Source organism: Bubalus kerabau, chromosome 15, assembly GCF_029407905.1.
Source record: "Bubalus kerabau isolate K-KA32 ecotype Philippines breed swamp buffalo chromosome 15, PCC_UOA_SB_1v2, whole genome shotgun sequence".
Classification (NCBI taxonomy): Eukaryota; Metazoa; Chordata; class Mammalia; order Artiodactyla; family Bovidae; genus Bubalus; species Bubalus kerabau.
Genome location: NC_073638.1, coordinates 73,667,600 through 73,693,001, shown reverse-complemented (window position 1 = coordinate 73,693,001; position 25,402 = coordinate 73,667,600). Strand labels below are relative to the sequence as shown.

Below are 25,402 nucleotides of genomic sequence, written 5' to 3'. Positions count from 1 at the left end.
TGAACTTACAGATCCCTGAGCCACAGACCACCTGGCCTGAGAATCATAAACCAGAGACACTCTGACTCCTGAAACTACGATTAAGAAATGTCACAGAAATGCCACTAGTTGATGATTAATCTCTGCTTCTTTGTTCTTCCCCTCTAAAAAAACCCACGACTCAAACATCAAGTTAGAGTGGATCTGAGGTTTCTCTCCCTTGCTTCGTGCCCTGCAAATAAATCCTTACCTTGCTGCAAACACCTGCTATCAGAGTTTGGCTTCCAGCACTACGAGCACGTGAGTTCTTGTTCAGTAACAATGGTAATCCATTGTTGCTTTGAAAGTGATATGGGCCTTTGATATGGAATTTGGAAATCAACTATGCCAATATTACCTATTTTGAAAATGAAGATTTTGAAGTTTAGGCAGGAGAATATCTTGCCAGTTCCTGGCAGAGTTAGGGCTAGCAAGTTTCTGCTGGGTCTCAGTCCAGATTGAGCCACAGGGTAAATCCTTTCCAATCTGACCACATCTGCGTGAGGCCCTCATGTGTCTAGCCATTGCTGCCATGGATATCTCACAATTAAAAGACTTGGAGCCCTGGAAGGCTGGGTATCCTGCCACAAGCAGAAATGGTAGCTCTCACAGACCTTCTTGATTCATGGGTCTGTTCTGAAATGAACATTTTTTTTAGACAACAAGCCTCATAGCTTAAGAAGGCGAAAAAAAGAACAAACAAAATGACTGGGAGGGAAGAACAACACATAGAAACGACAGGTGAGCATGTTGCTTTGAGGATGTCAAGGTCACTTTTAAGTGTTTAGATAGAGTTCATTTATTGTGAATGCTCAGATGTTTTTTCTTTTGACGTTTATCCTAGTCCACCTCTTCCCTTTTGATGGTGTTGATTGATTATTGGTATACTATCCAGTGCAATTATGAGTAAATGAGGTCACTCACTACCCATTTCTGTTTTCAAAAGAAGAAAGTGAATTTTTCAGTGATCAATTCCTTTGAATTCATTTTGAAACTCACATTGTAACTGTTTGCCAGATTCCATGATATGCAATGCTGGTTTCTCCATATATTAAGATATTGTTTTCTTTGCCATAATCAAGTCCATAACTTTAGCACCAGCAGCACTGCCTGCAAACCAACTAAGCCATCCTCCTTGTCTTCCTTTTCGTATTTTCAGTCCTGAGTGACTGTTCTTGGTTCCCGATCAGGAAGACCAGCCAAAGTGTCAGGACTGGCAGAGCAAACCCAAAAGAGATTCACAGCCACCTCCTCTGTGGGTCCTGGCTCCTGAGATGAAAGTTGAGGCAGCTAAGAGCCGACTCGCTGCTTTGTTGACTGCTCCCTTCATGGACAGAGAGCTCGGCAGATCAGTGAGCCTCTTCCTCTGTGGCCACGGTCTTCACATCCGCTCCTTCGCTTTGCTCCCCTGTAGACTTTAGTGCTATGAAACAAAGTTTTCCTAACACCAAGGAACTGCTTTCTGCCCTCTGAAGCTAGAATCCAAAGGAAGGAAAGGCTCAAACCGAGCCCCAGAGAACCCCTCACAGTGTCCTCAGCATCTCTGTGCTGTCCTTTTTTTGTTATTCAAAGTAAGAGTGCTGCTCTGTTGAAGTAAGTGAGGGGAGTTGCTGAGAAGTCAGTTTCTGCCCAACTCCCTTTTTAGGGTTCTGTAGATTCTAGGACAGAGCTTCAGCAGAGCTTTCTAAGGATCCAGTCATATCCTCCGCCTAGGTTTGGAAAAACACGCTCCATCTTTTCTAACTCTTCCGTCAGCCATCTCGTCGTTTACTTGCTAAGTCGTGTCCAATTCTTTTGCGACCCATGGACTGTAGACCGCCAGGCTCCTCTGTCCATGAGATTTTCCAGGCAAGAATACTGATGTGGGTTGTTGCCATTTCCTTCTCCAGGGGATCTTCCTGACCCGGAGACTGAACCCCCGTCTCCTGCCTTGCAGGTGAATTCTTTACCACTGAGCCACCTGGGGAGCCCCATCAGCCCTCTACCTTCTGTGATCCAAATTGTTGCTCTCAATTACCTTATTGATGTGAAAGGTAAAGGAGAGCTCAGACCTTCTGGAGTTGTTTTGGGAGCTCTAGAGCTGATAAGACAGTAAAAATGCAGTTTCTCTCATGAAAATCAGGATTATTTTTGTATAGGAAACTCCTTTGTAAATTCTCCCCAGTCATTTGTCACAGCAAGAGTCATTTGTAGTAAAATGAGTAAAGTTCTTGTGCAGAGTTAACCTTTTAAATGTCAGGGTTTTAACGATATCAGAGATAAATAAGTAGTTTGAGGGAAGGAGAAACTTAGAAAATTGACAGGGTACAAAGAATGATGAAAATGGTTTTATTGCAGGTTAGAATTTTGTTTTCTGAGGCCTGCAGTTGAGAGTCCAGCTTTGGATGTAAAGACTACCGTCATGGACAGATTGGGTATGATGTTTACTGAATTTTATTGTATATATACACTTAATATCATAGACAGCAGTTCTCTTAGTTTATATTTGGACATAGATCAACTATTTAACCCCTACTTGTTCTCCGTCTCCACCTGGGCATGGACACACCACACACACACACAGACACACACACATATGCTGCCCATTCCTGATGAACTTGCAAAGGAAAAGATGACCTTGAAAAGGAACTTTAAAAATATACAAATTGCAATATAGAAGAGACAAGACCAAGCAAGAGGCAGTGGTTTTCAGAATATGTTATTGTCAGTTAATTCTCTTCTGTGATTATTCATTTCACGACTGAAAAAAGACAAACACAAAACCAAGAAATAGCAATGTCATCTCAGCCTCAAACAGATCTAATAAAAATCTTTTCATAGAGAACATCTATGATCCATAGTAGCAGCTGTTGTCCATATTTGGCAATTATAAGCGTATTATTTAGTATTTACTAAATACCATAATAGCAGAGTATTATAAAATGAATTATTTTATCTAGTTCTTTCTTCTAGGCAAAAAAAGAAAAGAAACAGGCAGAGAGAGAAAAAAGGCAAATACCTTTGGGAGAGCAATAAAAGAATTTTGCAAGGTTCAGTAATACATGATATGATATAATTAATTCTGGCCATGTTAGAAGTATCTTGAGGATAAAGTATTTTGATGCAAAGCATACATTTCTAGGAAATAATGAGTCTTAACTCTGTACGATGAAGTAAAAACTATCCTCAAAGTCAGATACACCAGAGATTCGAATATATTGACTCATAACTTCTAGGGCTCCATAGGTGCAGAATAACCAGAATCCTTGCTATTGCAGAAATTTTGAGTGACTTTTATTCACCATTTAGTTTGACAAGGGTTTTCAGGGGGTGTTTCTCAGCTCCTACTTCAATGCACAGGGTGATACAACCTCAGCTCTATTATGAATACTTCATACCTAGGCCCAGTATAGTATAATAATATGAATTAATTTTGCTATCAGAAACCACCTAACACATGCCAGATTCCACTCCTTTTTCCAACTCAGAATCATATTTGTAGTCTCAATGAGGCTAACTTTTTCTCCTCAAAGACTCAGTGGTAAAGATATCTAGTCCTGATTTGCTATCTTCTCGACCTCTTTCCAAATCTCAAAGTTTCTCCTTGCCTAATAATTTCCCTATAGATTTCTGGCTTTTCTGCTTCCTGGATATATAATCTCAGTTAACTTCTCTAAAACTCAGAAGTCTCATTGGACAAATGAGCAGGGCAATACGGGCTTCAACACAGTATTGAGTATGAAATGAGCACTGTATCTGGCAGAGAGATGGTGTTCAATAAATATAAGTCTTACTCTTTCTCCTCCCCGTCCTCTGACTCTGAAACATGTCATAAGGAGACCAGAGGGTTTGTAGGCCAAAAGGACCAAGACATCTCCTGTTGGTCAGTCCCAGGAATGTCCCTTCTCAGAATATTGCCATAATTCAGGTACCATAGATATTCCTTTAAAACAGATGCTGATTTATTTGTTTAAATTACTTATATCATGTATACACAAAATGGGGCTTCCCTGGTGACTCAGACAGTACAGAATTTGCCTGCAATGCAGAAGACCTGGGTTTGAGAAGGAAATGGCTACCCACTCCAGTATTCTTGCCTAGAAAATTCCATGGACAGAGGCTATAGTCCGTGGGATTGCTAAGAGTTGGACACAACTGAACGACTAACACTCTCACTTCCATACACAAAAAAGTAGGCTAGGGGCTGTAAAGAGAGGAGGCTTGTGCCCTCAAGTAATTTACAGTCTGAAAGGGGTAGGCAGACACATAAACACAATATATTATAAGAAATTATAAAAGTGCAGAATTATCCTAAATAGTCCACAAAGAACTGTTAGAATCAATAAATTAATTCAATAGTTGCAGGATACAAAGCTCACAGAAATCAGTTATATTTCAGTTAAAAATCAGTTACATTACACTGTTACAAGTAACAGTAAACAATCCCCAAAAGGAAATTAAGGAAACAATTTCATTTACAATGGCATTAAAGAAAATACTTGTAAATAAACTTAAAAGCAGAGACATTACTTTGCTAACAAAGGTCCCTCTAGTCAAGGCTATGGTTTTTCCAGTGGTCATGTATGGATGTGAGAGTTGGACTGTGAAGAAAGCTGAGCGCCAAAGAGTTGATGCTTTTGAACTGTGGTATTGGAGAAGACTCCTGAGAGTCCCTTGGATTGCAAGGAGATCCAACCAGTCCATTCTGAAGGAGATCAGCCCTGGGACTTCTTTGGAAGGAATGATGCTAAAGCTGAAACTCCAGTACTTTGGCCACCTCACGTGAAGAGTTTGCTCATTGGAAAAGATTCTGATGCTGGGAGGGATTGGGGGCAGGAGGAAAAGGGGACAACAGAGGATGAGATGGCTGGATGGCATCACTGACTTGATGGACATGAGTCTGAGTGAACTCTGGGAGCTGGTGATGGACAGGGAGGCCTGGCGTGCTGCGATTCATGGGGTTGCAAAGAGTCGGACATGACTGAGTGCCTGAACTGAACTGAAACTTAACCAGGGAGGCTTGTACAATGAAAACTACAAAATGTTGCTAAAGGAAATTAGGGAAAGAATAAATAATTTGAGAGACATCTTGTGTTCATGGTTTGAAAGACAATATTGTTTAGATATCAAGTCCATTCAAAGCACTCTATAAATTTTGTGCAATTTGTGTAAAAATCCTATCTATATTTTTTTTTCTTCAGAAGTAGAAAAATCCATTCAAAACTCATATGAAATCTTAAGGAACTCCAAATTGCCAAAACTGTATTGAAAATGAACAAAGTTGGAGGATTCATAATTCTTGATTTAAAAACTTAACTTTAAAACTAATCAATACAATGTGGTACTAGCACAACAGTAGACATATAGAACAAAGGAATAAAATAGAAAACCCAGAAATAAACTTTCATGAATATGGTCAAATGATTTTAGATAAGGGTGCCAAAGCCATCCCATGGGGAAAGGAGTCTTTGCAAAAAATGGCGCTGGGAACACTGGATATCCACATGCAGAAGGATGGAGTTGAACTCTGACCTTATACCATCCATAAAATTACACTCAAAAAGGATCAACAGTCTAAATGGAAGACCGCAGAATAGTAAACTCTTAAAAGAATGGGGAAAAATGTTCATGACATTGAGTTTTGTAATAATTTCTTGGATATGACACCACAAAACAAAGGTAACAGAATAAAAAATTGAACTTCATCAAAATTAAAAATTTTGTGCATCAAAGGACACCATCAACAGAGTGAAAAGGCAATCCATGTAATGGGAGAAATATTGGCAGATAATATGTTTTATAAGGGATTAATAGCTAGAATACACAAAGAACTCCTATAATTCAACAGTAAGAAAACAACCCAACTGAAAAATGGACAAAGGACTTTGGTAGACATTTCTCCAAAGCAGACATACAGATGGCCAATAAGCACATGAAAAGATGCTCAGTGTCATTAATCTTTAGAGAAATGCAATGAAAACCATAATGAGATAACATTTCATGCCTATTAGAATGGCTTTATCAAAACAAACAAGACCAGAAAATACAAATGTTAGTGAAGATGTGGAGGATTATGCATTGCTCATGAGAGTGTAAAATGGTTCAGCTGCTGTGGAAAATATTATGACGGTTTCCCCCAAAATTAAACAAAGAATCACCATATAATCCAGAAATTCCACTTCTGGATATTTCAGTACTCAAAAGAATTAAAAGCAGAGACTTAAACAGGTATTTGCACACCCATATTCATAGCAGCCTTATCCACCATAACCAAAAGGAGGAAACAACGCAAATGTTCATTGATGGATGAATGGATAAACAATGTGGTGGTGTGTGTGTGTGTCTTTACACACATACAATAGAATATTATTCATTCTTAAGGAATGACATTTTGACACGTGCAGTGACATGAACGAACTTTGAAGATGTTATGCTAAGTGAAATAAGCCAGACACAAAGCACAAATATTTTGATTCCAGTGATATGAAGTACCTAGAATAGTCAAATTCATAGAGACAGAAGGTAAGTAAAATGGTGGTTGCCAGGGAGTGGAGGAGGAGGAGGGGGAAATGAAAACTTATTGTTTAAGAGTGCAGAGTGTCAGTTTGGGATGATTAAATAGTTCTGGAGGTGATAATTGTGCTGGTTGAACAATAATGTGAATGTATTTAATGCTTTTAAAGTATATACTTAAAATGGTTAAAGTGGAAACTTTATTTTTTTTTGCATGTTTTAATACAATAAAAAGTGCAATATGAAAGATATAATAAGGTCTTTTGGGAACAAATGAGATACTAAGGGTGTCAGCAATACTTCTTCAGTTCAGTCGCACAGTCATGACCAACTCTTTGTGACCGCATGGACTGCTGCACGCCAAGCTTCCCTGTCTATCACCAACTCCTTGAGCTTGTTTAAACTCATGTCCGTTGAGTAGGTGATGTTATCCAACCACCTCATCCTCTGTCGTCCCCTTCTCCTCCCACCTTCAATCTTTTCCAGCATCAGGGGCTTTTCTAATAAGTCAGTTCTTTGCATTCGGTGGCCAAAGTATTGGAGTTTCAGCTTCAGCATCAGTCCTTCCAATGAATATTCAGGACTGGTTTCCTTTAGGATTGACTGGTTGGATCTCCTTGTAGTTCAAGGGACTCTCAAGAGTCTTCTCCAACACCACAGTTCAAAAGCATAATTTCTTTGGTGCTCAGCTTTCTTTACGGCCCAACTCTCATATCCATACATATACTGGAAAAACTATAGCTTTGACTATATGGACCTTTGTTGGCAAAGTAATGTAATACTTCTTAGAAGTGGCATTGTTTGAAGAGAATTTTAAAAGATTGCTGGGAATTTTTTTGATCAATATAATTGGATCCCAGAACTTTCAAAGCTGAGTATAATTGTACAATGGTTTATTTAGCATAAAGTGAGAGTAGGCCACACTCATTCCTATGTTCAACAAATATTTACTGAGCATCTACTAAGTACGGGGCATTGTGTGGATGCATTGTGTTTAGGCAGGAATTCCCAGGTGGTGCTAGAGGTAAAGAACCCACATGCCAATGTAGGAGACAGAAGAGATGCAGGTTTGATCCCTGGGTCAGGAAGATCCACTGGGGGAGGGTATAGGGACCCACTCCAGGATTCTTGCCTGGAGAATCTCATGGACAGAGGAGCCTGGCAGCATACAGTACATAGGGTCACGAAGAGTCAGACACACACATTGTGTTTAGACATTGGAGATTCTGTAGAGCAGGAGTCCCCAGCCTCCAGGATCTAATGTCTGATGATATGAGGTGGAGCTGATGTAATGATAATAGAAATAAAGTGTACAACAAATGTAAGGCACTTGAATCATCCCAAAACCATGCCCCTTATCGAGCTTCCCAATCCATGGAAAAATTGTATTCCATGAAACTTGGTCCCTGATGCCAAAAAGGTCGGGAACTGCTGTTGTAGAGAACAAAACAGCCCTAAATCTCGACCACAAAGCTTATATTCTAATGTGTGTGTGGTCGGGGAGTAGGGGTGGGGTGGGGATGAGTTGGTTAATGGGAAGGAAGTAAGCTTGGTAGAAAGAGGACAAATGGGAGAAGGCTTTGAATGCCAGCCTAAAGAATTTAGACTCTGGGGAAACAGTAGGTATTTCTTTGTGGATATAATATAAAATATGAATTAGCTAATATGAGATAAGGTTGGATAAAGACCTGTTGAAATGAATGAGTTACACTAAGTTAGAAGTAATGAAGGCTTGGACTAAGGAAATGGCTGTGGAAAATGGAAGGTATTTGAAAGGTGAAATCAACTAAAAATGGCCAGTGGATAGACAGAATGGGCTAAAGATGAAAAAGACATATTTTTTTGCCTGGATGTCTGGGAAGAATCAGGTATCTAACCCCTTAAGTAGAGCCTCGTCCTTGGACAGTCAATAAGATCCTGAAAGAAAGCTCAGTCATTTATAATAATTGACAAAAAGAAGGTAGCATGAAATCCTTTCTATAAATTTCAGGATAGGATTAATGAAGATCTCTCCAGAATTTTATGAGGTTCTATTATTTAACTACCATTTATTGTGTTAAAAGTTTAGTTCTTTGACTCTTCCTACATATCTTGTTACTTCTCTTATTGTACGGTTGAAAATGCCTTGAGTAAGTAAAAATGTTGTATTTGCTGAAGATAAGTTTATTTCATTTGAAGTACTTGATGACTGACTCTACAAGTGTAGTGATATCATAGTTTCATCAAGATGACAGATTGATCAGGGAATTGTATCTGCCTCTTGCATGATAATTAGGTAATTTATTTAATCCACCTCCAGGAACATGATTTAGATAAGAAAATATTGAATTCAGATCAGTCCTGTTTATGATATCACACAGTGTGCTTGCTTAATGATTTAACAGCCAAGCCATGCTAAACAATTCAGCCTTTTAAAGAAGCCATGTAAGATGAATGTTAATATAGCCTTATAATTGCCTTTCAACTGTTAAGGAAAATGCTGATTAAAGTTTACATTATGGTTCCTGGTAGAGATGGGTGGAAATTAAATATATATTTATAAATATTTTAATATCATAAACCATATCCAAACAATCAATTTGAGCAGCAGAATAAATATGGCCTCCATTACTTTAAAGCTTCATTGTTTATTCAGAGATGCCCTTGAAATGCCACCTGCTCAGATCCATTCCTCCTGCTTTTTTCCAGTAGGTGTCTTTGGTCAGTGGCTCGCAGTGGTACCACTTACTCTGTGGGTGCAAGAGGCACATGTTAATTGCTACGAGTGGCTACTTATATAGATTTTGACTTAGTAAAAATGAGCACCCGAGTGGGAGCCATGGGGCATGATTCTAATCTTGATTTGGCCTCTATTTGATCTTGGAGAAGGTTATAAAATTTCTTGGCCTCAGTTTTCCTACTTGCAAAATGGAGGAGTAGATGACCTCTCTGACAAAGTATAAACTTTGTGTATTGTGACTCCAAACAGCCAGGTCATTGCCGAGAATGAGATGGCTGTTGGAATTAAAGTAAACCCATTAGGACCAAGTTTACATTCAACAGTTGGTTTCAGAGTTACGCTTTTAAGCCATGAGACTACATAGAACTCCCAGATTTCAGGGACTAAATTCTTTTTCATCTTTGTATTCCTAGTTTCTATTTCACGATATGCACTTGTCTGCATTTCATTCAATAATAATTTATTGAATATCTTTTTTGTGCTCAGTAATTTAGCCAGTGGTTAAGAGCCCAGGCTCTGGAATAAAACTGTGTGGTCACTTAATGGTGAAAGCTGGCTTGTCACTTATGAGATGTCCAACATTGAGCAAGTTAAGTTCTCTGTGCCCCAGTTTTCTTATCTGTGAAACGGAAGTAATAAAAAACCTTATTATGCAGTTATTATGAAGATTAAATGGCATGATTTGAGTAGTTTTTGACATAGTATATGGCACAGTGTATACGTCCTCAGTAGCTAAGTCATGCCCGACTCTTTGTCACCCCATGGACTGCAGCCCGCCAGGCTCCTCTGTCCATGGGATTGTCCAGGCAACAATACTGGAGTGGGTTGCCGTTTCCTTCTCCAGGGGCTCTTCCAGTCCCAGGGATCAAATCCATGCCTCCTGCTGAGCAGGTGGATTCTTTACCACTGAGCCTCCAGGGAAGCCCATGTGGCACAGAGTAACTGCTTAATGATTTTTTTTGTTGTGATGGTGAAAAGGAGGGAGCAGAAGGATTGGGATAAGAGGAGGAGAGACTCCTGAGGAGCACAGTAAATGTTTATTGAATAAATGCAGATCTTTAACTATATATCTCCAAATGTATGCTAGATCTGCCCTAGTGTTATCTTGATTTTGTCACTTGAACCGATAGTCCTCTAGATACATGCTTTCTTCATTTAGTATATGAGCAAGTGCCCTTCATGGTCTATTTTGTCTCCCTTGGTTTTTATTTCTACTTCCTTTTTTTAAAAAAATCAGAATTATATTTGTACATGTTTTAATGAAGCAAATTTACAATGAACCTAACAATTCTTGTTATGAAAACAACCCTTCTTGTGTCTCCTATTCTACAGAAGCAACCAGTTTCAACTCTTCTGGCTGATTCTTTTGAATCATGTATTTTGAAAATGTGCTTTCATTGCTGTTCCTGGATAGTCCACTTTTAAGTACAATCTATCAGTTTTCCACAATGGAAGATGAAGATTTAGCTGTCTTTGCCCATTGCCACCTCATATGTACACGCACACCTCATTTCTTCACCCTCCGCATATCTACCCTGAGAACTGTACTTGGGTCATGAGTCAGTGTTTACACAATTTTGAATAGTACACATTATTCATAGCTGAGCCATGTCCTGTACATGATTTCTTTTCCTTTCCTACGCAACATTTTTTTCTTTGGATTTAGTAATGATTGTTTTTGGCTTATGTTGTTTCATAATTGGCTTATTTTTCTGTGACTCAGTAGTTAAGTCAACCCTACACTCTTCTTCCATTGGGTAAATTTCCTTTGAATATGGTCAGATACATTAAGAATTAGTTTTAGTCTTACTTCTTGACATAATTTTCCTAAAACCTTTTGACCAGTTTGCTCCTCAGTTGTTGCCTTAGGGCAGTTTCCCAGGTGGTGCTATGATAAAATATTTGCCTGCCATTGCAGGAGATAAAGGAGACACGGATTAGATTCCTGGGTTGGGAAGATCCCCCAGAGGAGAAATGGCAACCTGCTCCAGTATTCTTGCCTGGAAAATTCCATGGGCAGAAGAGCCTGGCGGGCTACTGTCCATGGGGTCACAAAGAATGGGACACAACTGAGCAGCTAAGTATGCACACTGCATTAGGAATCTGTTTTCACTGTTACCCTACTATTCCTCTGCCCTCTCTTTCACTAATTCCTATATTCCTTCTTCTTGCTTTACTTGATAATTTTGGTGACGTGTGGCCTCCAGTACTTTGTTGAGGAAGAGAACTTGGGAAGCAAATTTTTGAGATTTTGCATGTCTAGAAATGTGCTCATAATATTCTCACACTTAATTGATAATTTGGTTAGATGTACAGTTCTGGGCTGGAAATTAATTTTTCCTCAGAATCTGAAGCATTACTCAGTTCTTTCTTTGGCTTCCGGTGTTGCACTGAGAAGTCTGTGTCCACCTCTGCAACCCCTTGGATGGTAGCCTGCCAGGCTACTCTGTCCATGGAATTCAGGCAAGAAAACTGGAGTGAGTTGCCATTCCCTTCTCCAGGGGATCTTCCCAACCCAGGGATTGAACCCTGGTCTCCTGTATTGCAGGCAGTTTCTTTATGGTCTGAGCCACCGTGCACACCACACTGCGAAATCCAGAGCCATTCTGTTTTCAAAATCTTTGCAGGAAAGTGTATTTTTCCCTCACTGGAAGCTTTTTGGGTATGTTCTTTACTCTCTGTGTTCTCAAACTTAATAACAATATGTCTTAGAATGGGTCTATTTTCATTTGATTGCAGCCATGAAATTAAAGACGCTTACTCCTTGGAAGGAAAGTTATGACTAACCTAGACAGCATATTAAAAAGCAGAGACATTACTTTGTCAACAAAAATCCGTCTAGTCAAGGCTATGGTTTTTCCAGTAGTCATGTATGGATGTGAGAGTTGGACTATAAAGAAAGCTGAGCGCTGAAGAATTGATGCTTTTGAACTGCGGTGTTGGAGAAGACTCTTGAGAGTCCCTTGGACAGCAAGGAGATCCAAGCAGTCCATCCTAAAGGAAATCAGTCTTGAATATTCATTGGAAGGACTGACGCTGAAGCTGAAACTCTAATACTTTGGCCACCTGATACGAAGAACTGACTCATTTGAAAAGACCCTGATGCTGGGAAACATTCAGGGCAGGCAGAGAAGGGAATGACAGAGGATGAGATGGTTGGATGATATCATCAACTCAATGTACATGAGTTTGGGTAAACTCTGGGAGTTGGTGATGGGCCGGGAGGACTGGCATGCTGTGGTTCATGGGGTCTCAAAAGAGTCGGACACGACTAAGCAACTGAACTGAACTGAACTGATGTTGATCGTATGATGACCCCTTTATTCTGTCAACTTCAGTTATTTGCTTCAGTTCTCTTTAATTACTCCTTTAATGATTCCCCACTCTTCTCCTACTTTCTCCCCTTTCTTTCTCTTCTCTTTCTTCCTATAGTACCTACTATTCTGACATTAATCCTAGTGCACAGGTCTTCTATTATTTAGAATCTTTTCTTCTATTTTCTGTCCCCTTGTTTTCTTGTGGTCATACAAAAGTCTTCTGTTATTCTGTTCATTTCTGCTGCAGCATTTTTATTGCCAAAGATGATTTTTTCATTCTTTAAGTGTTCTAAGATTTTATACCACTCTCTTTTTTTAAAGGAGCAGATTTTTAAAAAATTATTTATTTATTTGCTGCACTGAGTCTTAGTTGCAGCATGTGGAATCTGTAGTTGCAGCATGTGGGATCTAGTTCCCTGGCCAAGGATTGAACCTGGGCCCCCTGCATTGGCAGCGTGGAGTCTTAGCCTCTGGACCACTAGGGTAGGTCCTATGCAGTTCTTTTCTTGATTCATTAATAAAATATCTGCTCTTACAAACTTATGATTTAAATGCTAGATTTTTGTTTGGTGGTTTGTTTAATTTCCCCCCATTATTTATTCTTTCTCTGAGTTTTTCCTCCTTTTCCTTTCTTTCTGTCTGTTTTCTGTCAGTTATTTTAGGGGCATGCTATTAATAGCTTGAGATCATTGGCTGTTTGCTCATATTTAGAGTGAGATGCTCAGATGCTTCTTGGAAACTCTGTATGTATAAATAAGACTTTTCAACTCTGTATTTCAACAGAGGACTATTTATCTGAAATATTTCCTCAAGGAAACTCCTGTGTCCATATCTTTAGTTCTCTTCCTTTTGCCTGGTTAGTTTCCTCAGAGAAAGGTCCTCCAGTTTCTTGCTTAGTGGGGAGATTGCTGGCTCCCGCATTATGGAAGGAAGAGGCAGATGCGTGAAAAAAGACTGAGGCCTCAATATTCAGTATGGATGCTTTGACTCCCCATGGCCCTGCTTCCCGATGTGATTCTGAATTAACCATTCTTGAATTCTCTCAGTCCAGACAGACCATGTTTTAGTATTTTCAGAGAATAAACCTTATCTTTATAACTTTATGTTTAGAGAAAATCTTGAGACCTAACTACTTTTTAAAATGCTTTTCAACTAAATTTTCTTTCTTTTCTTTTTTAAAAAAATTCTAACTCCACCCTTACTTTCAAAATTATCTTGTGCTTTCTAATTGTTGAGCCTTTTGGAGGATCATGAGGTATAAAATGGTGTGCTTCTTGCCATCTCCTACTGCTGGCTGAATTCTACCCCATTTCCTCCTCTAACCACCCCCTCCCCCACCATTCTGCTAAATCAATTATCTTTCATGTATCCACTCAACAGAATCTAAATTTTACAAGATTTTATTGACCTTGCCTTTTCTTCCACATTATTTGTCCTTGTGGGCTATGCTTTTAAATATCCAATTAATGTTGTTTAAATAGGGTTTTAGGAGTGGGTAGAGACTGTTGCTTGAGTTCAGTCTGTTGTTTAAATTGGAAGACCAAGTATGTATTCTTTCCTTAGAGTTGGATTCAACCCATGAGTCTCTTCACAGCAGCCTCTGCTTGCATAGTTCTCTCCTAAGACATCACACCCTTGGAAACTACTCCTTACAAGTTCCTTTCACTTTTGGACATCATAACATTATAATTTTCTTAACATCTTATGTGGGACTCAGACCAGATGCTGACATGGAATCTGTCTTCATTTAGCACTCTCATCTGCTCCAGACTTTTCTCCAGATGGTGAATGTCAGTGACAGGGTCTGTATTTCAACACTGGCTAAAAGGGAAACCATGGTAGTTAGGATTATGGTTTTTTTTTTTTGTTTTTTTTTTTTTTAAGTAGAAATAAATTTTACACAATTGGAGGGTAACTGCTTATTTGACAGAATTCAGCCCTATCAGTTTGGACTCTTTCTGGGTTTAAGAGAGAAAATACACAATTTACACTGCTCTAAGTATTTATTAGTTCACAATATTAAAAGGTTTAGGTGGTTCTGGTGTCTATGTTGGTTTATTTCAGGGGCTCAGATAATATCAGAAATTTTTTCTCTTTAATTAAGCTTTCGTGAATCAGTTTGGAAATGATTGATTCCTAAGAAAGAAATTCATGACAATAAATAATGGTACTGTTAAAAATAATAAAATATATATTATGTATTGATATTATGTTTTAAAAGTAAATATAATACCTAATTCATAGCATGTACTTAATAAGCTATTATCATTATTATTAGTGCTAGTAGAATGACTATATGACTATTAGAATGACTAATTACTATATCAGCCTTTGCAACAACCCTTTGTGGTATGGCTACTATTATATCATTTTATAGTTCAGAAAACCAAGGTACAAGATAGTTCAGTTCAGTTCAGTCACTCAGTTGTGTCCGGCTCTTTGCCACCCCATGGATTGCAACACACCAGGCTTCCCTGCCCATCACCAACTCCCAGAGTTTGCTCAAACTCATGTCCATCGAGTTGGTGATGCCATCCAACCATTTCATCCTCTGTTGTCCCCTTCTCCTGCCTTCAATCTTTCCCAGCATCAGGGTCTTTTCTAATGAGTCAGTTGTTCACATCAGGTGGCCAAAGTATTGGAGCTTCAGCTTCAGCATCAGTCCTTCCAATGAATATTCAGGACTGATTTTCTTTAGGATGGACTGCTTGGATCTCCTTGCTGTCCACAGGACTCTCAAGAGTCTTCTCTAACATCACATTTCAAAAGCATCAATTCTTCAGTGCTCAGCTTTCTTTATGGCCCAACTCTCACATCCATATATGACTACTGGAAAAACCATAGCTTTGATGATACAGGCCTTTGTTGACAAAGTAATGTCTCTGCTTTTTAATATGCTATCTAGATTCAGTTCAGTTGCTAAGTCATGTTTGACTATTTGCGACCCCATGGACTGCAGCACGCCAGGCTTCCCTGTCCATCACCAGCTCCCAGAGCTTGCTCAAACTCATGTCCATCGAGTCAGTGACACCATCCAACCATCTCATTTCTTCCAAGGAGCAAGCATCTTTTCATGTCATGGTTGCAGTCCCTATCTGCAGTGATTTTGGAGCCCAAGAAAATAAAGTCTGTCATTGTTTCTATTATTTCCCCATCTATTTGCCATGAAGTGATGGGATGGGATGCCGTGGTCTTGGTTTTTTGAATGCTGAGTTTTAAGCTAACTTTTTCACTCTCTTTTTTCACTTTCATCAAGAGGCTCTTTAGTTCCTCTTTGCTTTCTGCCATATGGGTGGTGTCATCTGCGTATATGAGGTTATTGATATTTCTCCCGCAATCTTAATTTCAGTTTGCGCTTCATCCAGCCTGGCATTTCGCATGATGTAGTCCATGTACACTACTTAAATAAGATAGTAAAGTTGTCCAAAGTCACAGAGCTATAAAGTAACAGAACTGAGGTTTGAATTGAGAACTGTTTTCAGAACTGAAGGTTTAGTGTCAAGGCACCAAGTAGAAGAACAGTCATCTCCTTCACTGACATTCATACACCATAGAAACAGGCTCATTTTATTTCATTTTCCCATCCCAGTGTATGCAGGCTGGTAGTATTGTTCCTCTAGGGAGACAGGAAGGCTTGACTTTTCAAGCATTCAGGTGATTTTCCCAAGCTATCCTTCTTTCCATGGCAGAACTAGGAGTTGGACTCAAGTTGCATTTTTTCCTTCCCTACACTGTGCTGCTTCTATGCTGCACTGATGTCTTTAACTTCCAGATGAGCATCTCATTGGCATAGCATTTGTAGCATTTTTAATTCTTGTTAATAGAAGAGTTCTCGGTGACTGCTTATTTTATTGTTGTCTGCTTGACAAAACTAAGCAAGCTGGAAACTAGCGAGAGATGGCAGAACATGAATTGACTTTCTAGCCTTTTTGAGATGTTGTACCTGGCTTCCAGCAAAAGATCAGAGGCAGGCTAAGGCAAGACTGATGGAGATAGGGCTGTCAGAAAGTTTCTCTGATTTCAAGAGGTTTGGTGTCATGAACAAAGTCTGGCATTCTGCAGGGCATCTTTGTTATTAGATTCCCAAGAGGCCCAGCATGGAGAGGATATCTGAGTTTACACATTGGGTGGGCTTGGGTTTGAATCCTGGTTTTGTTATTTATTGGGCTTCCCTGATGGCTCAGAGGTTAAAGTGTCTGCAGGGAATGCGGGAGACCTGGGTTCGATCCCTGGGTCGGGAAGATCCCCTGGAGAAGGAAATGGCAACCCACTCCAGTACTTTTGCCTGGAGAATCCCATGGAGGGAAGAGCCTGGTAGGCTACAGTCCATGGGGTCACAAAGAGTTGGACATGACTGAGTGACTCTCCTTCCTTTCCTGATGGCTCAGATGGTAGAGAATCTGCCTGTAATGTAGGAGACCCGGCTTCCATTCCTGGGTAAGGAATATCTTTTGGAGAAGGAAATGGCTACTGACTCCAGTTATCCTTGCCTGGAGAATTCCATGGACAGAGGAGCCTGGTGGGCTACAGTCCATGGGGCCTCAAACATTTGTACATGACCGAGTGACTAACACACTTTCACTTTGCTATTTATTAGTTGTGTAACCTTGAGCTTGTTTCTCAGTTAGACTGAACTTCATTTTCTTTGTTATACATTGGAGGTAAAAATGTGTACTGAGCTCATAATGTGAATTAAATCATGTGAATTAAATATGACAGTAGAGTTTAGGTACTTAAGACTGTGCCTGGCACTTAAAAGGGGTCAATAAATTCCCAGTGATGCTAGTGGTAAAGAAACCACCTGCCAATGCAGAGATGTAAGAGACGAGGGTTTGATCCCTGGGTCAGAAGACCCCCTGAAGGAGGGCTCTGCAACCCACTCCAGTATTTTTGTCTGGAGAATCCCATGGGCAGAGGAGCCTGACAGGCTACAGTCCATAGGGGTCGCATAGAGTTGGACAAGACCAAAGCAACTTAGCACAGCACATTAATACTACTATTCAGATACAAAACATAAGTTTATCATTGAGCCTCAGTCTCATGTCACAGATAGTTTCTAGAAAACAGATCTCAGTCTGCACGCTGAAGAAGGGCTTGCTCTTTTCCTGTACTGTAGATTTCTTTTATGTTTCTCCCCCCTCTTCACCGCCTCCCTCCATCATACTATATGCACAACTTAGGCCCAAGTTCTTTGCTTTGACCTTTCCTTAATAAGGTAATTTTATTTTTTGACATTAGCCTTGAGGATATGCTGAGACTTTGAAATGAAGCTTTGATTGCAACCATTATCAATATCTCAGGCTCAGAATCACCTTTGAGCAGTTATACAACCAGGAACCTGATTGATTACTTTTCCGCTTTGCTGAGGTTTATCAAAAGGTTGAGGTTGGATAGAAACTGCTTTCATTTTATAGGTCCATGATGTCAGATGGGAGGGAATGAGTGGAATCTCAAGTTGAAGGGTATTTTTTTATTCTCATGCTTCAGATCAAAGTCTGTCTTCCCTGCGTAAAACAATGATATTTCTCTGAGGCTTCAGGGGATAAAATTCTGTCTTGTGTGGGATGTCACAGAATCGTGGAATGTGGGACCTGGGAAGAGGAAGCCTTCAGGATCACTGCCACTGGAATCCTTGTAATCTGTAGAAGGGCTGTGAGTGCAAGGGGTGCGTGAGAGGGTGGGTTCTTAGGCTTCTATTTTCATCCTCCACTTTTTCTATTTCATATATTAGAATTTAGCATAGCATTCAGTTCAGTCACTCAGTCATGTCCAACTCTTTGCGACCCCCATGGACTGCAGCACGCCAGGCTTCCCTGTCCATCACAAACTCCCGGAGTTCACTCAGACTCACGTCCATTGAGTCAGTGATGCCATCCAGCCATCTCATCCTCTGTCATCCCCTTCTCCTCCTGCCCCCAATCCCTCCCAGCATCAGAGTTTTTTTCAATGAGTCAAGTCTTTGCTTAGGTGGCCAAAGTACCGGAGTTTCAGCTTTAACATCATTCCTTCCAAAGAACACCCAGGACTGATCTCCTTCAGAATGGACTGGTTGGATCTCCTTGCAGTCCAAGGGACTCTCAAGAGTCTTCTCCAACACCACAGTTCAAAAGCATCAATTCTTTGGCATTCAGCTTTCTTCACAGTCCAACTCTCACATCCATACATGACCACTGGAAAAACCATAGCCTGGACTAGACGGACCTCTGTTGGCAAAGTAATGTCTCTGCTTTTTAATATGCTATCTAGGTTGGTCATAACTTTTCTTCCAAGGAGTAAACATCTTTTAATTTCATGGCTGCAGTCACCATCTGCAGTGATTTTGGAGCCCCAAAAAATAAAGTCTGACACTGTTTCCACTGTTTCCCCATCTATTTCCCATGAAGTGATGGGACCAGATGCCATGATCTTCATTTCCTGAATGTTGAGTTTTAAGTTTAACTTTTTCACTCTCCTCTTTCACTTTCATCAAGAGGCTTTTGAGTTCCTCTTCACTTTCTGCCATAAGGGTGGTGTCATCTGCATATCTGAGGTGATTGATATTTCTCCCAGCAATCTTGATTCCAGCTCGTGCTTCTTCCAGCCCAGCATTTCTCATGATGTCCTCTGCATAGAAGTTAAATAAGCAGGGTGACAATATACATCCTTGATGTACTCCTTTTCCTATTTGGAACCAGTCTGTTATTCCATGTCCAGTTCTCACTGTTGCTTCCTGACCTGCATACAAATTTCTCAAGAGGCAGGTCAGGCTTCGCTATCCGTCACCAACTCCTGGAGTTTACTCAAACTCATGTCCATTGAGTTAGTGATGCCATCCAAGCATCTCATCCTCTGTCATTCTCTTCTGCTCCTGCCTTTGATCTTTCCCGTCATCAGGGCTGTTCCTTTCTCCAGGGGATCTTCTCAACCCAGGTCTCCACATTGCAGGCGGATTCTTTACCGTCTGAGCCACCAGGGAAGCCCTGGCATAGCATAAGGGTTTTTAAAGAATCATAATAAGATTAGCTGCTAAACAAAATATTACAAAACCCTTAGCTGCTCAGTGTTCTACAGTTAAGAAAATTAAGGTCAGAAAGGTAAAGTTAGCTGTTTTTTAATTTATGCAGCAAATATTAATCGAACATCTTCTGAAGGCCAGATGTTGGTCTAGCTCCTGGGAATACAGTGACATACCTAAAAGAGAGCAGATTCTTATTAAGGCATTGGCTCTTGTAGGTACTGGTGACCTTTACCCACTTTGGAAAATAAAATTTTGTAAAGTCATATTTATGTTGCAAAATATAAATCAGGTCTTTCTGGTCACCCTTATTATAACCTTTTATAATAATATTCATTGAAACTGCTATGATTAAGGAAAGGCTAACCACATTTTCTTGTTTTTGCTTAGTTTTGTCCTATTCCTATGCTCTAAATCACCAGGAAAGGAGTTGGTGAGGAGGGGTGGAATTAATAATTGTGAGAGTTTTGGTGGGTGTAAGAAATTTGAATTTTAAATTTAGTAGGAGGAAGTGAGAACTAGAGGCAGCCTTATGGGGGAAAAATTAAGGTTATGCTTGGTTGAACCCTAAGGAGGATTCTTATACCTGCAAAACAATTTCTAAAGATACTGCATTATAGAATTAACTCTTTAAACTTACCTTAAGTATAAATGGACTTTTTGGTGGCTCAGATGGTAAAGAATCTGCCTGCATTTCAGGAGACCTGGGTTCATTTCCTGGGCTGAGACAATCCCCTGGAGAAGGGAATGGCCACCCACTCCAGTACTATTGCCTGGAGAATCCTATGGACAGAGGAGCCTGGGGGAGCTACAGTCTATAGGGTTGCAAAGAGTTGAACATGACTGAGCAACTGACACTTTCACATGCATCAAAGCATAAATAGGAACACCTCTATAAGTACTCAGTAGCTAAAAATATGTTTTTCTGTTGGTCTCTGATGAAATCCTCAAGCATGTTTAGATAAGGAGAAATTCCTTGTCCTGCTTCCAGTCTAAATGCTTTTCTTCCATAATCCTGATCTTAGGAATTCTCTTCTTTGTTCTTGTTTTGCATCTTACCTATGTTAGTGAATTCCTCATTGGAGCTGATCATTTTTTTGTTTTTGATAGTTAATTCAGTTGCAGAGGGTTGTCAGTCTCGCTCTGTAATTACTCAAAGTTTGGATTTAAAAAATATGACATCTTTGTTAACAGACTGTAGTTGCTTTTGGTTTCCATCCTGTGTGATGTAGTCATATCCTCCAAGGATGTATCCTCACTCCAGCTAAGTGAATATTCTTGCTGTAGCTGCTTTGGAAGGTCTGGGACTGGAAGAGCAAGAGGCGATTAGAGAGAAGAAGTGAAGAGGGAAATAGAAAGATGATCATTATAGAACATCTTGTCTTTTGGCCAGCAAAAAAAAAATATCCCGAGGGCTGAGAGTGATTGCAAAGTTTTGTCTTCTTATTATTAAAAACATACAACAATACTCTGGTTAGTTCTGGTGTCCCACTCTGAGATGTCATTCCTGTGATAAGCAGCCTGGAAATTGTGGTTTGACTATTGTGCATACACAAATGTGTGCACTACATAAACAGACTATATATATATATATATATGAATATATAAATATATATACATATAAATGTGTATGTATATATATATATATATATATATTTAAAAATAAAGATGAAGGTCTAAATAAGTGTTGTTTCATTCACAGTCGGAACACTCTCCATTCTCTAGTTTAGATCCCAGATAACAATCAAAGTAGCTAGAAGGCTCATCACATAATATATACAGTTTGAGGCCACACACTATTATAGTCTTGTCTATTTCAAAGGTCTTTGACCTTCATTTATACAAAGGAAAAAGTCACCATGACAGCTTAACATGAAAACAATTTCAGGGCACTCTGATGTGAAGTCAAAAGGAGAGATTTTGGAGGCAGAAGTTGTGGGTGACTGATATTAGCACTGAGGTCCCAGGGATTGACTTTGCAAAGTAATTCTATGGTTACAAGGCTTCTATCTGTATAGTAAAGCAGTTACAACTTTCCTTGGAATCAGACAGGCAAAGATCCAAAATACATTAATTGCCCAGATTCACAGGGACAGGAGATTGGTAGCCATATTCCTCCTTTGTAAAAGGGGACATGTGTTTCCCCCACTATTCTTTTCCAAGCTGTTGATAAATAACATGTCATTTCTGCTTGTGTGCATTATATCAAAGATGAATGTACTTCAGATAAAAAGAATGCTAAGAGAGCTGAAATTTGATATCCTTTAATGTATTGAAAGTTAAAGTGTTAGTTGTTCAGTTGTGTCTGGTTCTTTGACTGTAGCCTACCAGACTCCTTTGTCCTTGTGATTTCCCAGGCAGGAATGCTAGAGTGAGTAGCCATTCCCTCCCAGGGGTCAAACCCAAGTCTCCTGCATTGCAGGCAGATTCTTTACTATCTGAGCCACCAGCTAAGCCTAGTATATTGGGAGGTTCTATATTCTGTATCTATCTATATGTCCTGTCTATATGTCATCTATAGCCATATGCATATGTATCTATCTGTATCTATCTACAAAATGCAATGAAAAAAGAAATGAAGTAATCCACACATCATTTCAGTTATGGCTCTCAATTTTGCCAGTTTAATAGTTGGACAGAAATAGAATTACCTTTTGCCACACACAGTCTTGATCATTGAACTGAGTGTCTTCCATTGCTTAAAGAATATTAGATTTTTTCATCTTAATTTGAGAGGCAGTGAGGCAGAGTGAAATAGGACTACTTTAGGATCATCTATACCTGGCTTCCACCTCTGCATCATTCCCCTCACTGGCCAGCCTTGGGAGAGGTACTTTTCTGAACCTCAGATTCTTCATGTGCAAAATGAAGATATTTTAAGGTTGCTATAAACTTTAGAAGGAAGTCAGAATGTTTCAGAAGGAAACAAGGAAATTAATAAGAGGGTTAAAAGGATCCTGGAGAGCTGATGCCTTGAGTCTGATGTTTAGGTAAAAGGTTCAGGTGTTGCTTTCTCTTACTCCCTCCGAATTGGTTTTCCCATTTGTTATTGCTGGCTGTTTCTTCATCTGTCCTGCGGCACTACCGCATTACTCTTCACCGTGGCTTTGCATTTTAGAATGTGCTCTCTTTTCTTAGATGGTTGGAGTTAATTTAAGACAAAATAGCTTCAACTTCTCAGCAAATAACAGGCTGCTGAAGAAGACAATATAGTTAGAAAAGAAAATGTTAAAAGGCAAGAAAACAGACCACTCGGAATCTTCGTGAATTGAAGCTTAGGTAGGGAGGGCAACTGTGAAAATAAACCAGATAATAGCAGAATGCAAAGATGCTGTAGTTGCCTGTCAGAATATTTTAAGTATCTGTTTAGAAGCTTAATTAAATGGGAAGCAAGACTGTCCTTTGTGTCAACATTTGAAAACTTAAAATTTGCTTTCCCCTTCCCTTCTAGGATAATGCCTGCCCATTCTGTATTCAATTAATTCACCCATTATTAAAATATGATCCCATCTGGAACAAATCCATTGTTCTAACAGACCTAGGATGAGAAAGTAAGCAAGGGTATGGTCTTCATTAGAAAGACGGTAGTGCTGTGTTCTTCTTTTTAGAGGAGACTAGGTTGCTGATAACCTGTGAAAGTAAAGTAACATTCAGAACAGTTCTCTTAAGTGAGCAGATCAAGAAAGAATACAACTTCTTTCATTCTGTCCAGTGCAAACATGCCAAAATTTTGCCCTTATATATGACATCTTTCACACAGGACTCTGTTGGTGATTTCTCCTATTTCCCCAAGATTTATTGTGGGAGAGAAAGGGATTGTGTCTCTTTAAGAGTTGACCCACTTGTGTTCTAGCCATCGTCTCTGGTAAAAGAACAATAACTTGTTACCACTGTCTATTTCTATTATAATCCTTGTCCTGTGAACAGATTGATTATGGATCATTTCTGATCCCTTTTTACTGTGTTTGTCAAAAACTGGACATTGCACAATCAGGGTAAGAATAAAACTTTTACTTAAAGTCAATGAAGGGGGACTTCCCTGGCTGTCCAGTGGTTAGGACCCTGCACTTCTCCTGTAGGTGGTGAGGGTTCAATCCCTGGTCGGGGAACTAATGTGGATTTCCCCCATGCAGTGCAGTGCAGCCAAAAAAAAAAAAAAGTTAATGAAAACTTAGCTTCCATGACTGTGGTGATAATGACATTGTCAAAGGGATCAGGGCTCAGACCCAGCTCATAAATTCCTGTGAGTGGGCATGTTGGAGGGGTTTCAAAGGGGGAGGCATCGTCAGGGAGGAGGGTAGAGATAGAAGATGCAGAGGGCGCCTACAGATTTTCTTATGGATGGACCTTAGCAATTATGGTCCAGTTACTAGAACTAACACCTGCTTCTACTCTTGAAAATTAGCATTAATTGGTTTTCTTTCAGAGGTAGTGTTTTATATCAGGAAAAGGAGGCAGGCTGACCTCCTCTGGAATGTAAGTTCTAACTTCAGCACGTTGTGGCTCAGTTTCCTTATCCATAGGATGAAAATAATAATAGAACCTCCTTCATAGGGTTATTGTGAGAAGAAATGAGTTGCGAGGCTAAAGCATTTAGAAAAGTGCTTGACACACAGTGTGCATTTATACCGTGCAGGTTGCTATGAATCTTTGGTCTTCAGTCATTTCCTGTTTGTAAATTAAAGATAATAGCTGCTTTTCAGTGTTGTCAGTTCAGTTCAGTTCAGTCACTCAGTTGTGTCCGATTCTTTGCGACCCCATGAATCGCAGCACACCAGGCCTCCCTGTCCATCACAAACTCCCGGAGTTCACCCAAACTCATGTACATCGAGTCGGTGATGCCATCCAGCCATCTCATCCTCTGTCGTCCCCTTCTCCTCCTGCCCCCAATCCCTCCCAGCATCAGAGTCTTTTCCAATGAGTCAACTCTTCGCATGAGGTGGCCAAAATATGGAGTTCCAGCTTTAGCATCAGTCCTTCCAAAGGATACCCAGGACTGATCTCCTTTAGAATGGACTGGTTGGATCTCCTTGCAGTCCAAGGGACTCTCAAGAGTCTTCTCCAACACCACAGTTCAAAAGCATCAATTCTTCGGTGCTCAGCTTTCTTTATAGTCCAACTCTCACATCCATACATGACCACTGGAAAAACCATAGCCTTGACTAGATGGACATTTGTTGGCAAAGTAATGTCTCTGCTTTTTAATATGCTATCTAGGTTGGTCATAACTATCCTTCCAAGGAGTAAGCGTCTTTTAATTTCATGGCTGCAATCACCATCTGCAGTGATTTTGGAGCCCCCCAAAATAAAGTCTGATGCTGTTTCCACTGTTTTCCAATCTATTTCCCATGAAGTGATGGGACCAGATGCCATGATCTTAGTTTTCTGAAAGTTGAGCTTTAAGCCAACTTTTTCATTCTCCACTTTCACTTTCATCAAGAGGCTTTTCAGTTCCTCTTCACTTCCTGCTTAAGGGTGGTGTCATCTGCATATCTGAGGTTATTGGTTTCTCCCGGCTATCTTGATTCCAGCTTGTGCTTCTTCCAGCCCAGAGTTTCTCATGATGTACTCTGCATATATGTTAAATAACCAGGGTGACAATATACAGCCTTGATGTACTCCTTTTCCTATTTGGAACCAGTCTGTTGTTCCATGTCCAGTTCTAACTGTTGCTTCCTGACCTGCATATAGGTTTCTCAAGAGGCAGGTCAGGTGGTCTGGTATTCCCATCTCTTTCAGAATTTTCCACAAGTTGATTGTGATCCACACAGTCAAAGGCTTTGGCATAGTCAATAAAGCAGAAATAGATGTTTTTCTGGAACTCTCTTGCTTTTTCGATGATCCAGCAGATGTTGGCAATTT

General features: G+C 39.9%; 2 long non-coding RNA genes across 2 annotated transcripts in view; both read left to right on the top strand.

Annotated features, from left to right (window-relative positions):
* Positions 1–25,402, top strand: part of LOC129629336 (uncharacterized) — a 604,584-nt gene that overhangs the window by 274,726 nt on the left and 304,456 nt on the right. The window lies entirely within an intron of this gene.
* Positions 180–5,034, top strand: LOC129629337 (uncharacterized). The gene is made up of 3 exons (XR_008703176.1): positions 180–279; positions 2,356–2,432; positions 4,572–5,034. It is a non-coding gene; the product is annotated as an uncharacterized LOC129629337 (long non-coding RNA).